Raw genomic sequence first — 16,965 nt, 5'->3', positions numbered from 1 at the left:
ATGTAAAAACAATTTAATAGACATACATATGTACATTTGGTTTTCGAAATTTAAAAAAATTTGTTTCACCTGGTGTATGGTATACCCGAGTCGACGAGTCGACTTACTTGCTTCATTTACATTTGCAGACATCTCAAACGGCTGGAGACAATTGATAAACTGAAACTTCAGTACCAAAGAAATGACACAAATGTTCTATCTTTTTGGCGAGCAAAATACCTTACCGATAAAAAGTTAAGCACAATGAGTAACGTATGCTTTGCAGTTCCACCAACTCAGGTAAATAAGCAGTTCCCAAGATATACACATATTGTGTGTTAAGATCAAAGTTTCATATTTAATTTTTATAACAGGTGACAATTGAAAGAGCATTTTCGATGTTGAGGCTTGTGCTTACCGACTATCAAAACAGACTTAGCGAGGACATGCTTGAAAATATTTTGCTGGTCAAACTCAACCCAAACTATCTAGATGCAGCAATAGAGACCATGCCCTTGTTTGAGGACGACGACCGTGACTGATTCCATTTTTCAGTTCCCTTTATTTAATTTTTTATGTTTATTTTTAATTTCTTCATTTAAATTCTTAAATTATTTTTTTTTTTTTAATCATTTTTATTTCTGGTTTTGCTTTGGCAGAACATATACCTAAATTGGAACAATACAGAGAATCATTCTAATCTTAGCGTGGCCCCTGCGCAATAATGACACGCAAAGTTGTGAAGCGTTCCACATTTTTGTGTATGCTGATGCACAACCAACCTGCTACCATTGCTCTGGAGGCCATATGGCCAACTACAAACGTTGCCAGTGGTACCAGGAATTTCTTCGCAGATCAACCGGATCCTCAAAAAAAAAAAAAAGAATAACTCAAAGAGGCTGGGTCAAGCTTCATGAGGTACCTAAATGATTTCTGCCCCTCCATTTAGGCTTAACACAAAACGCAATTTAAATGCAAGCACAAGCAAAGATGGACCTGCACACCAACGTGTATACTACACAGGATACAACAAACATCAGCAACCTGACCTGCATAACCAACAACAAAACTTTTCCCAAGTTCAGGCTCTACTTCAAGAACAGCAGAATCAGTTTATGCATTGGCAACAACAGCTCCAACAACAGCAGCTACATCAGTTTCTTTATGATACTATTTTTGTATGTATGAAATAAATAATTATTATTAAAAAAAAAATTTGTATATCTCTTTGTTTATTAAAATTACTTTTTGTTTATTAAAATTTTAATGGGTATTTAAAATACACAATACAATAAAGAGAAAAGAGTATTGAGTATGTGTACTTTCATGTGTATGTAAAATCGAAGTAGGCCAAAAATCAGTTCTGCTGCGACTATTTTTCCGACTGCTGCTTTCGTCGACTTCCGGAATTGGCTAGTCGGAACAGTATTAAAATGTATAAGTTGGCTGTTACTATCAAAGCAATCTGTTTCGGATTTTCGCTGTTGCTGCTGCTGTCGGATTTCTTGCTTTCGGATTTTTGCTGTTTGCTACTGCTGTCAGATTTTCTGATTTCGGTTTTTTTCGGAAGCAAAAGCAACACAAAGTATTCGTTTTTACATTTGCTTAACAGTCACAGCAATGAAAAGCACAAAATTTATGACTTCTGCTTATTCGACTACAGCAATTTAAACACTGGCCAGCACAGCAACAAAATTTTCAAAAATTTACCAAATTTGGCACACTCTGTTCAACACAGAAGACAAAGGAGAAGGACTTGATCAGTTAGGGAACTATTCCCTTCATTTACTAAATGAACCAAGAAATTTGGATACAATTAGAAAAGATGGGGAAACACATCAGAAGCAAATCCAGAATTACAATGAGCAACAGTATAATAGCAAAAGAGTAGCACCCACCAAATAAACTCCCATCTTCATAATAATAAAAACTTTTTTTCTTGGCTACCTTGGCCTTTACAAAAACTAGGTCGAGTTTACGATTAAACCTCTTATCTGCATTACTTTCTAAAAAGTTACGAGCGTAGACGTTTGCATTTTTTTGAAAGGGCTTTTGTAATATTCGTTCTCCCTTCTGATCTGTCTAATTTAAACGCGTCCGGATGGCCAAGCCCACAGTTATCAACGGTAACTTTCGTAATCCTAAGGATTTCGTAATCTTTCCCTGTCAATACCATATTTTGCCCAAAAGCTAAGAAATAAGGTAAAAATCCTGTGCTAGTATGAATACTAGATCGTAGCGCACCAATAATCTCGTTAAGCTTCTGATCCCAAATCGTGTGATTTTCGCCGATATAAGCTCGAAACGCCGCTGAAATGGACCTATTTAATCTTTCGCTTGCGGAGAGTAGATAGCAGTACATACATGATTTATTCCAAACTCTGTTAGATATGCTTCAAAATATCCTGACCGAAACTTTGACCCATTACACTGTGATAGTTTTTTTCAAAAAAAAAAAAAAAAAAGACATGGCAAAATTCGATGGTTTCACCCTATTTTGGGTCCTGCGAATCGAACTGCATCATTAGTTTTTTAAGTTATCACGATGGTTTCATACAAAATTTTTTGCGGAAGTTTTTCATCAAAGTTGCCATTTTTTCGTAAAGGATGTTTTTTTCATTTGCTTCTAACTTCTAAAATATTCATTTTTTTACAAACTTTCTTTAGCAAAGTTTCTTAGAATTGAAAGAGCTACAAATGTTGGGAAGTTATCTAGCCTCTAAATCCGTCCGTTCCCGAGCATTGGGACAAAATGTAAAAAAAAATCGAATCTTGACCAAATTTTTTTTTGTTTTCTTTCTCGCATTTTGCTAAAATTGATATTATTCCATTTGAAGCTTGATAATTATATGAGAACTTATTTTGCTCAATGACAGCAGAAGAGACACCAGACCTATCTAATTTACGATTTATAATATAATCACATAATCAAATTGAATTTTTTTAGATGTCAACAAAATTAAACTAACTGTAGTTTTTTAGTGTTTCAAAAATATTCATACAGTCGGTATAATAACTGCATATAAATTGTTTGACAACAATAGTAGTTGTCAAGGGCGTAGCCTGGATTGAGCCTGGATTGAGCACTGGGGAGGGGGAGGGGTGCATTTAAATCAATTTACTTAAAGTACTCAAGTACTTACTTTACTTGATAATGCATTATAAAAGTTATGTTAAGAGAAAAAAAATGTTACCCCTTACAAACTTAAATACTGGTTACGCCCTTGATATTAGAAATATTTATTTCCTATGATATTCTACTGATATCGGTGGGTACTTATGAGAGCAAATATTACCTCTACTGATCGTGTAAGCATAGATGTTAATCGTAATTTTGACTTGCGAACAAGTCTCCGACAAGTTTTGCCGGATTTTGCTACGTGTGTGGAAAATTTACGAGCCCACAATGCAATAACAATTTGCAAAATTGGTCAAAAAGGTTAAGCCCAAAAATGGGTTTCGGCATTCCAATGATTTAGATAGATTCACAATCATACGGATAACTGCTACGCATGCCAGAATAAACTCGCAAAACTAAAGAAGAGTTTTATGGTCTATAATAGTGTTCAATCTGCACAGTACCTCATTCGGAGTATATTACAATTACAAAGATGTCAAAGCCCAACAGAAAGGTATAATTCGCCAACATTTGTCACCGAACCTGAAGAGTCACTTTCAACGTATGATCCATCCCAAATCGATAAAACTTGTCAACATCTCTAGATATCCCAAGCTCAATTATTTACGATGGTACGACAACTAAAATTGTCACAAAGGCAAGCGAACTCTTTAGCACATCATTTACGATCTATTAACATTTTGGCTAAGGATGTAAAAGTGTACGGGTATAGGAAGAGACTTTTTGACTTTTTCGAAATAAACGGCAATAATACGTTTGCATACTGCAAAAATATCGTTGGGTTAATGGAACATATGAATTGCACGTACAAACTAAAGGAGTGGCGATTGGTTTTCGAAAAGTTGTTGCTCTACTCACTGGCTTACAAGCGGGTTATACGAAAAACATGTGCTTCATTTGTCATTGGGATACCACATTATACCGACTGTATGAATATTTTTGAAACACTAAAAAACTACAGTTAGTTTAATTTTGTTGACATCTAAAAAAAATTCAATTTGATTATGTGATTATATTATAAATCGTAAATTAGATAGGTCTGGTGTCTCTTCTGCTGTCATTGAGCAAAATAAGTTCTCATATAATTATCAAGCTTCAAATGGAATAATATCAATTTTAGCAAAATGCGAGAAAGAAAACATAAAAAAATTTGGTCAAGATTCGATTTTTTTTTACATTTTGTCCCAATGCTCGGGAACGGACGGATTTAGAGGCTAGATAACTTCCCAACATTTGTAGCTCTTTCAATTCTAAGAAACTTTGCTAAAGAAAGTTTGTAAAAAAATGAATATTTTAGAAGTTAGAAGCAAATGAAAAAAACATCCTTTACGAAAAAATGGCAACTTTGATGAAAAACTGCCGCAAAAATTTTGTATGAAACCATCGTGATAACTTAAAAAACTAATGATGCAGTTCGATTCGCAGGACCCGAAATAGGGTGAAACCATCGAATTTTGCCATGTCTTTTTTTCGACTATCACAGTGTTATCTATCAGTGCATCAGTGTATCGTCTCCGGTACCCCGAGAGTATAAAATATCAAGTTTAAAAATCGAAAATTTTGGGTGACGTGAATTGTTTAAGCGAGCATAGGTAATGAAACTTCGTATAATGGTCAACTACATTTAAAAGTCCTATATTTTACTATACTTTAGATCTATGTACAGCTTTTAAAATAGACGTTCAGATCGCTTAAAACTAAAACTTAAAACTAAGACCAAAATAAATATCTTTTCTACTTCTCGAAATTCCTTTCCATTTCGTGCTGCCGTAGGAAAATTAGCTAGCACATCACCTACCAGAACACTCAGAACCCAAAGTTTCCAAGCTTGGTTCTCCTCTAACGCATTACCAGTTGTTGCCTCAGTCCTTTTGTGAACATTCTCTTCGCTTTCCCTTAGATCTGGCAGTCTAGCCTGATTCTACTCAATTCGGTGAATAAGATCTAAAAAATCTAAACTACTAAATTCCTTAGACTGTAGATCTATAGAATAGAAACGGTCCACCCTCTTTTTCTTCAATAACTGGTTTACCTTGTCTGGACAATGTATCAGCAATTGCGTTTGAAGAACATTTACTTGTAGCTGCAAAGCGCTAGCCTACCGGATAGAACTTTTTGGCGCAGAAGCCATTGCAAGGCAGAATGATCGCTACAAAAAATTCTGTCCTTCTATGTATGACCGGAACTTCTTAATCCCTTTAATGATAGCTAAACAAGTTAGTTTGGAGTGCTTATAAGACATGTATGCTACAGGCATCTGAACGCTATCGGTTGCCTTTTTGAGCCATCGCGTATCCTAATCCATATGAACTAGCATTGCACCATAAGATAAACTGCTCAGAAAAGTCAGGTGTTACTAAAAAGGGTGCGGATGTTAACCGTATCTTAAGTTCTTCAAACGCTTGCAGCGCGTTCTTGTTCCATTCGAGATGTTTTGCCTTATGTTTGTGGGTAACTTAAACTAGGGTAATTCTCAATAACGCGTCTATACCATCCCATTAACCCCAGGAATCGCCTTAATAGTTTGCCCTATTCGACAGAGGTATTGCCTGAATTTTGGTGACAGTTGTGCAATGCTATCCCATCTACTTGTGGTAGTGAATACGCATCATTTCAAGTAATCTTGTTCACGGGAATCTAAATGCAAACGTCCTTTTTTACCCTTTGACACTAACATACAAATGCTGCTCCAAGGCCTACTGGAAGGCTCAATTCACATCCTTTTTATACATTTTGTCGACCCCAGCGAACATAATCTTTTCGCCTCTTCTAACACAATTGAATGTGTTGTGAGATTAGTTCCGCCTGAGACGGAAAGTTCGTATGAAGGAAACAGTTTAATTACTTCGTTAAAATGCGACTGCTCTACTCCTTAAATAAAGTTTGGGCGAACCAACTCTGAGTTCGAAATATAAGGCTCTAACACAATTATGTTCAACAATCCAACTTTTTTTCAAAAAAGTCTAAACCTAAATATACTTCCTGTTTGAGCGAAGGCACTAAAAAGAACACGATTTGATCCGTTATGTTGTTGTATGTGAGCGAAGTGGTTTAACTACCTTTTAATGATCATTTTGTACCATCTGCTGTCCACACACCACCGGGACAGTTATTACTTCTTGATTTATTACTCCGCTTGTTTCTTAAACAACTTACTGCTGCTCCTGAATCAATTAAAGCGACATAGGGATTACCTACAATGTTTATTTTTAAAATAAAGTCTGTTGTCTAAACCTTCGAAAATAGAATCGACTAAATTTGTTGAAACAAGGTTTTTACAAAAATTTTTATATCGCAAGGTGGCTTGTTTTGTTGTAAAAATCTAACGGTGATTCGTAATTCCCTAACCCTATGATACTTAAGTAACCTCTCATGAAACGGAATGCTATGTCAGATTTTCATTTATTCATGAGTTTGTCTATTCTATTTACTGGAGATACTTTTCGATTGACGCTAGCACATCCCTCGGTTAGTTTTCGGAAGGAATGCACTTTTTGTTTCGAAGCTTAAATACATTTTTCGCACCGCAACCGTAACAAAAGATAGTATGCGTTTTAAGACAGCTGTCTAATCTGTGGCCCATTTGCTCACAATTCCAGCGGGTTGGTTTGCACCTGTTTATCTCAGCTACGTCACTGCCTAGGACACCTTCATAACTTTCTTAGCGGACGTTGACAATACTATGCACAGTACGTTCAAGTGGCCCCTACGACAACAAGACAAAGGCTGTTACGCGCGAGCCCAAGCAGATAACTTACCACCTCCCACCCGACCGACCGAGGGGTGCAGCCGTATAACGCACGGCACGAATCGCGTGGACAAATACACAATAGAAAAAACAGACAAACAAATAATACTATAGCTATCTATTAACTTAATGGGATAGGATAGATGTAGCATATTAATAGAAAACTCAGAGCCGATTACTGGGAATAGAAGGTTGAAATCAGAGCAGATGACCCTAAAAGGTTCATGCATGGCATAGTTAAATTCTTTTGACCATCTTTTAATGAAACCCAGAATACTCATGGCCTTTGCGACCGTGGTGGAAATATGGGTGTTTAAATTTAACTTATGGTCCATAAGCACGCACAAATCATTTATACAGAGCGTAATCTGATGAACGACGTGTTTTTTTAAACTTCTTATAATATTGAGTCTTCACATTTTTTAAATTGAATAACTCTCGAGAGAACCAGGGAGTGAATTCAGAGTATCATAAAAAAACAAACAGCTGAGTTCATATCTCTACAATTGTACAGATAAGACCAATCGGTAGTAGTAATGTTTTCGTTAAGGCTGGCAAAGTCAGTCTTACGAAAGCACCTAGTTAGAGGTAACTCATTTGAACCAAGTAATGGTGATAGCCAAAGACAATTTGAATTGCCTTCAAATGATTTAAGTGGACCACTATGTTTGACGATGATGGAATATAGGAACAAGTAATAAAAGCATTAAAAAATTTAAAATTTACTTTAACACCGACAAACTCAATCTCTTGGGTATTGGAATATTGAATTATTTCAGATGATAAATCAGCATCAACAGCTATCAGAAGGCCACCGCCATTGCGAGAAATCCGGTCGCATCAGCAATATCAGGTTTTAGCTACGTCTCTGTAAAAGCTAGAATGTTATGTTCAAAAGAAAGACCATTTACATAGAGATTAGGGAGTTTAGATTTTTTCCCCGTTATGTTTTTTTTTATCTAATCAGCTGATCTTCTATGAGTAGATCTGCATTTTATAAAGCTTCGTTTGAAATAATGTGTTTTTAATTGTTGTGAACACATGGTGCTAAGTTCGAAGAAAAAGTACTTTTTTATTTAATTAAATTGCGCGTATAATATTAAATATAAATACTTCAAAAATGAACTATTATGTACAAATCAGGTAAGTTTACAGATTACGAAATAGTTTGGTTATCAAAATTGTTGAGTTTTGTCTTTGGAATTTTGCAAAGACAATGTTGCCTATAGGCAACATTGGTTCCGAATGGTATACAAAATTTGAAAATGTTTCTGCTCTGCTAGATATGCGACCCAAAGGCTTAACACAGTTAGAAATTGAAAAAATTTTCCAATTTAATTGGGATGATTCTGACGATGATAAAAGTAATGAAGAAAATGAAGAGGATACCGAAACTCAAAAGACTTTGGAAGATTTTATTGAAGAATCTTTACAAGATGCTATTACCAAAGATGAAAGTCTCGAAGGCACACTATTGAATATAGGTCAATTGGAATGTAGTAAGAACGAAACCAGTACTGAAACGGTGCAGCAGTTTATCGATAGTCTTATATATGTTTTCAGCCTTTATATTAGTGAAGGAACTTGTGATTCTTTTGGGCTTGGAATATCATCAGATATAGTTCTTCATTTGGCATCAAATGTTCCCCAAGATCAAAACTTTAAACTCTTCTTTGATAACTGGTGTTCCCTAAGTCTTATGATTGCTTTAAAAGAAAAAGGTATCCTCGTAGCTGGAACGATTCGACCAAACCGCCTTAAGAATTGTGTGCTTAAGACTGAAAAGGAACTTGCGAAAGAAGGTCGAGGATCCTATGATTTGAAAGTAGAAACCTCGCTAAAATTAATTACTTGCCGCTGGTATGACAACAAAAGTGTACAAATAATTTCAAATTATATTGGCGACCAACCTGTCACAGAATGCACCCGCTGGTGCCGGAAGGAGAGAAAAAATGTACAAGTGCCTCGTCCTGCTATTGTACAATGCCTTTAATACAATTTCAACTGGATATTGCAAATGAACTTCTTCGATCTAGTATGCAAATTCAATCTCGAAAAAGGGGTCGTCCAGCACAACTTGTGCTCAATATTGTCTCGCGCGATTCATCTCCAGCACCATCTTCCCCCGCTTTATCAATTTTATCCACTCCAACATCTAAAAGAAGTTATGTTATAGAAAAACCTAAGGACATAAGATATGACAAAATCGAACATTGGATTCAATGGGGTTCAAAAGGCAGGTGCAGACTGTGCAAAACGTCCAAAGTGTTCCAAGTACGACGTTTACTTTTGCTCAAATCCTAAAAAGAATTGTTTTGTGTCATACCACACATAAGTTTAAGTAATAAATATAAAATATTATAGCAGAAGACCAAAGAGTCTCAGAAAAAAAGTCTTGAGTTTAAACGTATTAAAATATTAAGAATAAAAGAGTGAAATAAATAAAATATTAATTCATCAATTACGTATACGTATTATTTAAAACATCTACTACTCAGGACCAATGTTGCCTATAGGCAACATTTCGGTAAGGACGAACCAGGATACGTAGGACTAAAATATGGATTTTTGTCAATATTTGTGGCCATATTAATCGTAATATGCAATCAAATAATTTTTTAGTCTTCCCATTGTAATTCAGTCCTAAAAAGGGTTAACTATTATATGCTTTGGCCAAAAATCTTCAAGACATATAATGTCAAAGAAATTGGCAAAAACACAATCTTTAAAAGACGTAATGAACCGAGAATGCGAAAATTTAAACTTTTCCACCGCAATATTCAAGACGTTAAATCTTCACAACATATAATGTCAAAGATATTGGCAAAAACACAATCTTTAAAAGACGAAATGTCCCGAGAATGCGAAAATTTAAACTTTTCCACCGCAATATTCGAGACGTTAACTTTCTTCCGAATATCGGCTATAAGATCATCTGATGAGACAAAAGGGTCTAGCCTAGAAAAAATATATGTTTCTTTGGTGGTATGCCAAGGAGAGGCCGCGGTCCCAAAGCGTCACCCACTGCAGTAGTCAACTTGTTCACGGGGCCCTCGATAATTTTAGAACTATCGGCAATTTCCATTGGAATGGGTAATTGCCCGGACAAATCGGACACTACAATAAGCATCGTTTTTAAGAGACCGGTAATTCCTTACTAATCGCATTCACAACCGGGCTCTTAAACGATATCAATATCTGTACATTGGAAGTGGACGGTGCATGAGACCGGTCGGGGACGATAAGAGACGCTGGCGGATCTACAGAGACAGAAACACTCCAAAGACTAGTTCGTTTACGTTTCAGAGACTCATTCATAAGCGATAAGCTTCTAAACTGAGTCTCCACCGCAGTGAACTCCGCTTGGAGTTTGTTAAAACCTGCCCTCAAAGTGTCCAAACTATCTCTAGTATGACCGGATCCCATTCTCGACCTCCCGGCAAGCATCACATCCATATTTTAAGCCACCACCTTTAGCAATAGACTCCTTGATTCTGCCTGTGTAACCTGCACACTTAACGTGAACCGCATTGTCACACAGCCAACAAAGAATATAATCAAGGGAGTCAACATCGTTAGTGGCGACTATGCAATTACTTTTGGAGCAGACAACCATTTTATTAAAAAGTTTAAATTAATTTAAAAAATATGAATAATAAAAATAAATAATAAAAAAAAAAATGAAGTAAGTCGACTCGCCGACTTGGGTATACCATACACCAAGTTAGACAAACATTTCAAATTTCGAAAACCAAATGTTTTTCTATTAAATTGTTTTTACATGTTTCATACTATGTGCTATCTCGTTCCCTCTACAACCACACGAGCACTCTAGCGTCTCCACTTGCCAACGTAGTAAAAAAACGTTCATACGCATATTTTGCATGTTTCCAGTCCGATTTCAATAAAATTTGATAGGTTGGTTAGAAATTGATAAGATTAATTAGACTGCCGAATTTGAATGCGATAGTCAAAAAACTACAGAAGGAAATCGGTTTTTTCTAAATTATTGAGGCGAAAGTGGGCATGACAAAATATGAAAAAATATATACTCTGCGCGCATACTAAGCCAGTGTACATACTAAATTTGGTGACTTTAGCTTTGTTAGTTTTTGATAAAATCAGTTTTTTTTAAATTGCGGTGGCTGAAGTGGGCGTGGCAAAATTAGTCTACATACCAAATTTAATGACGGTACCTGTCAATGTATATTCAGGGGGGCGGAAATGGGCCACGCCCCAAAATGTTTGAACAATTAGTTTCTGCGCGCTAGCTAAACGAGTATATAAACCAAATTTGATGTCTCTAGCTGTTATCCTTTTTAAGAAAAATAGTTTTATGTGATTTCTGTGGACGAAAGGGGCATGGCCAAAATTCCAATTAACTCTATACAGTATAAATACCAAATTTTGTGGCTCTAGCTCTCATAGCCTCCGACAACTGCGCGTTCATACAGACGGATGGACGGACGGACATGGCTAGATCGACTCGGCTGTTGATCCTGATCAAGAATACCGACTCGCTCGCTCACCATACACACACCCACTTAGCCTATTACACAGGCCGACATGATTTTTGCTGAAGTTAACTTAAGAAGTGTTCCTAACTAATTCGGGTACGCTGATTCTGACTGCATACTTGGTTTTTGTCCATCACGTCCAGATTTTGTGAAATCTAGAGATCTGGGGTTGGAAAATAGGCACCCAAAAGTATACTATAGAAAGTTAAAACAAAAATTTTCTACTTTTTTAACAGATTTTAAAATATTCTGTATAAGAAAATTAGTTCTTGTTTGCAGATAAAACTAATAAACAATATGTTACACGCAGCAGAGTTCCATAATTCTTTAAAATTAAAAAGCAGACAATACTTGGAATCCCTATAGCATACTTTTTGGTTGAAATTTTACTCATTATAGAACTATATCCGGAGTGTAAGATATTATTCATTATAACAAAGAAATAACTCTTTGATATTTTGTAAATTCCTTTTTAATCAAGCCTAATATATTAATAGGATAAAATAATAATGTTTTTAGTACAATATTATGCTTATATCATGGAAAAATATATTGCAAATTAGGTCATTTTGAATAATTTGAACGCATTTTTTTCGAAATCCTGACGTGATGGAGAAAAACTAAGTACACGGCCGTGATCAGCACCCCCCAATTACTATAGAAGACCTATTGAACTTTAAACACTTTTTCATGACCTCAAAAATGTCGGCCTGTGTTATTAGCATAAGAAAACACGTGGAAGAAATAAATGTTCAGAGATTGTAGTAGCGCTTGTAACCGTTTGTATTTAGTAAGGAAACGAAAAAAAAGATTAGGAATGATTTTTCTTTTTTATAACTAAAACGATATATTAACGTTTTATCCCTAAAAGTGGGCAATATAAGTTTCACAGAGTAATCTGCGTTCACTGCTTGCACTGCTTGTACTGCCTGTATTGTTTGTTAGCGTTATACTAACTAACAGAATGTAGACTAACATTATATAATTTTGGAAAAAAAAAGGAAATTCGATTTCGAAATTCATTTTTTTTTTTTTGGTTCAGAAAATTTTCTTTGAATTTTTTTTATTTATCCGATTACTTTTTTTTGTGGCGCCCCCTAGGCTCCTCTAGAGTTGGGATCAGGGAAGTTTAGGGGTAATCGAGGCGAAGAGAGGGGTCCAAAGAGGACTAAGGGATAGAGATTTAGCCAAGTATGTCGGCCCCCATGGGAATGACTTTTCTTTTCCAAATCATCTTCAACTAGTGCGGTCGCAAAAATTAAAGTCATAGTGAAAACTAATTTTTTTTTTTCGGAAAAAGTCCGATTGTGAAGTTTGAATGGTGAATTCGAAGCAGTTTTATTCCTTCAGTGATTGATAGTGTTTTATTTCAAAATAAATGTAAGTCCAGCGCTATACAAACGCGCATATCAGTTTGAGTAAAGGAAGCAATTTTTATGAAAAATGTTTGTCTTTTAGGCACATGGCAGTCTGATGAAGTAGATTTTCGAGAGGAAGTAATATATCCTTTTTAATCCGGTGCCAAATCAAATGGTAAACAGTAAAAAAAATGCGCCTTTTAATGTGTGTAGTAAGAAAGTTTTGTTTTATATATAGAGTTGGCACCTAGTTCACAGACTAGATGCAATGGTCTAGGCCGGTCAGCCGACTAGAGAAAGGCTTATGAGGGACAAGCTGTCAAAATGGACCGAAGCCCCTGGAGCAGCAAGTATTGGCCAGAAAAGATCTGAGACGGGCATGGAGAGTAAAACCAAAAATAAAGAGTATAAGATTCTCTAGACTAGAGGAGAGACTCCCCCCGCCCTTACCTTGCAAGCAAACTCTGATAAGTAAAAGCTTTTCTTTTGTGATAACTATCAACCAGCGGAGCTTTCATATGTGTAGCCGCTTGACTGGCGTTCCGCTTTGGTTATTTTATTTACTGGCGATCGTTGCATAGCCTTCAGCCAAGAAACTAAATATCTTCGCCAGGCGCTAATATTGCATGGGTTAAACTAATGTTGGGCGAAAATAATTAAATGCCTTTAATTTTTTTTTTCTCTAATAATTTCGCCTTAAAGCTAACTTTTAAATTGTAAAATTCTGAGTCTTTTGTGTACTCCAAAGTCAAGTTAATTTTTTTTCTTAAATTTTTTTTACTTTATTTTTATAGTTTCATTTGTAATTTTCTTTTTGGTCATGAGTGAAACTTCGGTGAAAATTTTGGTTCACCCCAAATCAAATAATCAATCAATTTAATAGAAATAGTCTTATTAGGAATTCACCAGATCTGGAATTAAAAGCTTAATAATAAGAGGGAAGTCCTCAACATATTTAGTTAACAAATAAGCAAACGTTTTGTGGTGAGAAATGTCGGTAAGGCACAGCAGTGAAGATCTAGCCGCGATTCAGGACGACAATACCCTTTGCCTTATCTGCGATAAACCAATACAATATAGGGCGCAGCTACGAAGCACTACTTGTGGTCATCATTTCCACATAGCGTGCTTCAACATACGCGTCGATAGTAGGGAAATCTGCCCCACTTGTGATCAACCGTTACAGAGTATGGAAGGAGAAGAAGCTGAAGCACTTAGTGAGGGACCACAGACCAGCCATCAGGCAAGAATGCAAACCAGGGCAGCAGCGCAAAGGCCCAACTTACTAGCAGAAATGGCACAGAGAGATTTGAGTCAGGAAAGAAGGTTAGATGAGGGTATAGAGCCATCCGAATCTGTTAGGAATAGCGACGTTAATTTAGCCAGATTAATAGCGAATGCCATGGCGACGGCTGCATCTCGCCAAAATGAGCGACTGGAAATTCAAGCAGTTAGACAAACGGAATTGTTGACACAAGCGTTAGAAAATGGATTCCAGAGATTGTATTCAGTAGTAGCGACACACCAAGTGAACGCTGAGGAAAGTACACAACAGGCAGCGAACTTACGTAGCCAAGTATCAGCAACAGCAGCTAGTGAGCAGGCAAGTAATGGTAACAGTATTTTGGAGCTTAGACCAGACAGAATAAGTCAGGTTATAAGTAGTTGGAAGTTAAGGTTCAATGGCAAGTCCGGTATATCAGTGGACGAGTTTATTTATAGAGCGGAAGCAATGACCCATCAGGCTTTAGAAGGTAATTTCGTAGTTCTGTCGCGGTATGTTAGCAATTTGTTTGAAGGAAATGCTAGTGAGCGGTTCTGGAGATACCACAAGAAGGTATCACACATCAAGTGGTTAGACTTATGTAGAGCCTCGAGGGAACAGTTTAAAGACGAGCGTACCGATCAGCATATTAAAGCTGCTATCAGCAAACGCAGACAAGGGGATAAAGAGTCGTTCGACGAATTCTACGAGGCGATAGTGGCACTAGCAGACAAACTGTCTACTCCGTTACCAGAAATTGAGTTGCTAGAGCATATTCGGGCTAATCTTCTGCCCGATATTCAGCATGAGTTATTATATGAGTCCATAGCTTCGGTATCTAAGTTAAGGCAGTTAGTGCGTACTAGAGAAACCTTTATGCAGACAGTACGGAAACCATTGAGTGTACCACCAAGACCCATGCCTAGGAGAGTGGTAAATGCAGTGAGCATTTAAACAGAAGAAGAGTCCGAGGTTGAAGATGAGGTGCCAGTGGTGGAAGTAGTTAACTTGGTTTGTTGGAACTGTGATACGGCGGGTCATCCCTATCAAGAGTGTGTAGCAGAACGGCGAGTGTTTTGCTATGGCTGTGGGAAGCCAAACACGTATAAGCCATCTTGTGCCCATTGTAATGATTATTCAAAAAACCCGGCAGGTTGTGCACTTCGGAGAAGTGCACGCAGACAGATGGTCTCGAGGTCCAGCAATACAGATTAAAGGAAACACTAGGGTTAGAAGAATATTTGCCCGAATTTACGCATATCTCTGAGGAGAAATCGTTAGAAATATCTAAATATTCCGAACCGGAACCAGTAGAGTCGCCTAGATTAGGAATTTATTGGTCACAGACTCGTTCAAGAGAGCGAAGGAAGGCTTTTAATAAAGGTGTTAAAAAGGAGCGAAAGCTAATAGCCTCGGCGGTAGTCGGCAATGTTTTTGATATCCGTCCTTATGCAGAGGTAAAGTTATTCAATAGATTAATAAGTGGTCTCATGGATACTGGGGCTAGTATAAGTTGTGTTGGTGGCAGTTTTGCCGAAGAATTATTGGCTGTAAAACAGAATATTAGGCCAATGTCAAATAAAGTAAATACTGCAGATGGAACTCCCCAGCAGATAGTAGGAAAGATAAGTACTGAAGTTAATTTTAGAGGAAATAGTAAGATATTGAAATTTTATATAGTCCCTGGGCTAACCCAGGATCTCTACTTAGGCATAGATTTTTGGCTCGCTTTTGATTTATTACCAGCTGGTCTGTCATTAGGACCGCTACAGATAGCTAGTTTAAGCGTAGAGGATACGGCGCAACGGATGTTAGACAGTAATCAGAAGCAACGTTTGTCTGAATGTATGGGTTTGTTTCCATCATTCGCTAAGTTGGGACTAGGGAAAACGCAGCTGCTGTCACATTCAATAGATGTTGCTGGTGCAGCACCAATTAAGCAGCGACACTATCCTATGTCGCCAGCAAAGGAACAATTAATATATGAAGAGTTAGATCGCATGTTAAAATTAGGAGTTATTGAGGAATCTCAAAGTGCTTGGTCTTCGCCCGTGGTGTTGGTGAGTAAGCCAGGAAAACATAGATTATGTATAGATAGTAGACGGGTGAATGCCGTTACAGTTAAGGATGCTTACCCAATGCCAATCATAGACGGCATCCTTAGCAGATTACCTAAGGCCGAGTACATTACAAGTCTCGACTTGAAAGACGCGTATTGGCAAATTCCTTTAGAGCCTGAGTCACGGGAAAAGACAGCCTTTTCAGTAGCAGGTAGACCCCTGTACCATTTCAAAGTAATGCCTTTTGGATTATGTAACGCGGCGCAAACCATGTCCAAACTCATGGATAAAATAGTACCACCACATCGGCGTCACCAGATATTTATCTACTTGGATGATCTGTTAATTGTCTCAGATTCGTTTAACGAGCATATAACTCTACTTACAGAGCTATCCAAATGTATATCCGATGCAGGGTTAACTATAAACGTCGAGAAAAGTCATTTCTGTAGAAAGAATGTCAAGTATCTAGGGCATATTGTAGGTGAGGGAACGATTAAGACAGACCCAGATAAAATATCCGCCATAGTCGATTTCCCCACCCCAAAATCGATTAAACAAGTTCGGCGCTTTTTAGGAATGGCGGATTGGTATCATAAATTCATTCAAAATTACGCTGCTATTGCGTCTCCAATTACCGATACTTTAAAACATAAGAGTAAATTCATATGGACATCAGAAGCTCAGTCAGCATTTGAAGACTTGAAAACACGTTTAAGCCAGGCACCAGTTTTACATAGTCCCGATTTTAAAAAACCTTTCTCCATAAACTGTGACGCCAGTCATACGGGAGTGGGCGCAGTGTTAACCCAGTTAACAGAGGATAAGGACGAAGTACCCATTGCGTTTATGTCAAAAAAACTGAACCAGGCACAAAGAAACTACTCAGTTACAGAGAAA

At 37.0% G+C, this 16,965-nt stretch overlaps 1 protein-coding gene and 1 non-coding gene across 2 annotated transcripts in view; one reads left to right on the top strand and one right to left on the bottom strand.

Annotated features, from left to right (window-relative positions):
• The window catches only part of CtsL4 (Cathepsin L4), a 311,687-nt gene that overhangs the window by 230,586 nt on the left and 64,136 nt on the right, over window positions 1-16,965 (bottom strand). The window lies entirely within an intron of this gene.
• LOC137572203 (U6 spliceosomal RNA) lies at window positions 624-738 on the top strand. The gene has a single exon (XR_011031580.1). It is a non-coding gene; the product is annotated as a U6 spliceosomal RNA (small nuclear RNA).

Source organism: Drosophila tropicalis, unplaced genomic scaffold, assembly GCF_018151085.1.
Source record: "Drosophila tropicalis isolate 14030-0801.00 unplaced genomic scaffold, ASM1815108v1 contig_258, whole genome shotgun sequence".
Classification (NCBI taxonomy): domain Eukaryota; kingdom Metazoa; phylum Arthropoda; class Insecta; order Diptera; family Drosophilidae; genus Drosophila; species Drosophila tropicalis.
Note: the sequence above shows the minus strand (reverse complement) of the source record. Positions and strands in the feature narration are given on the sequence as shown.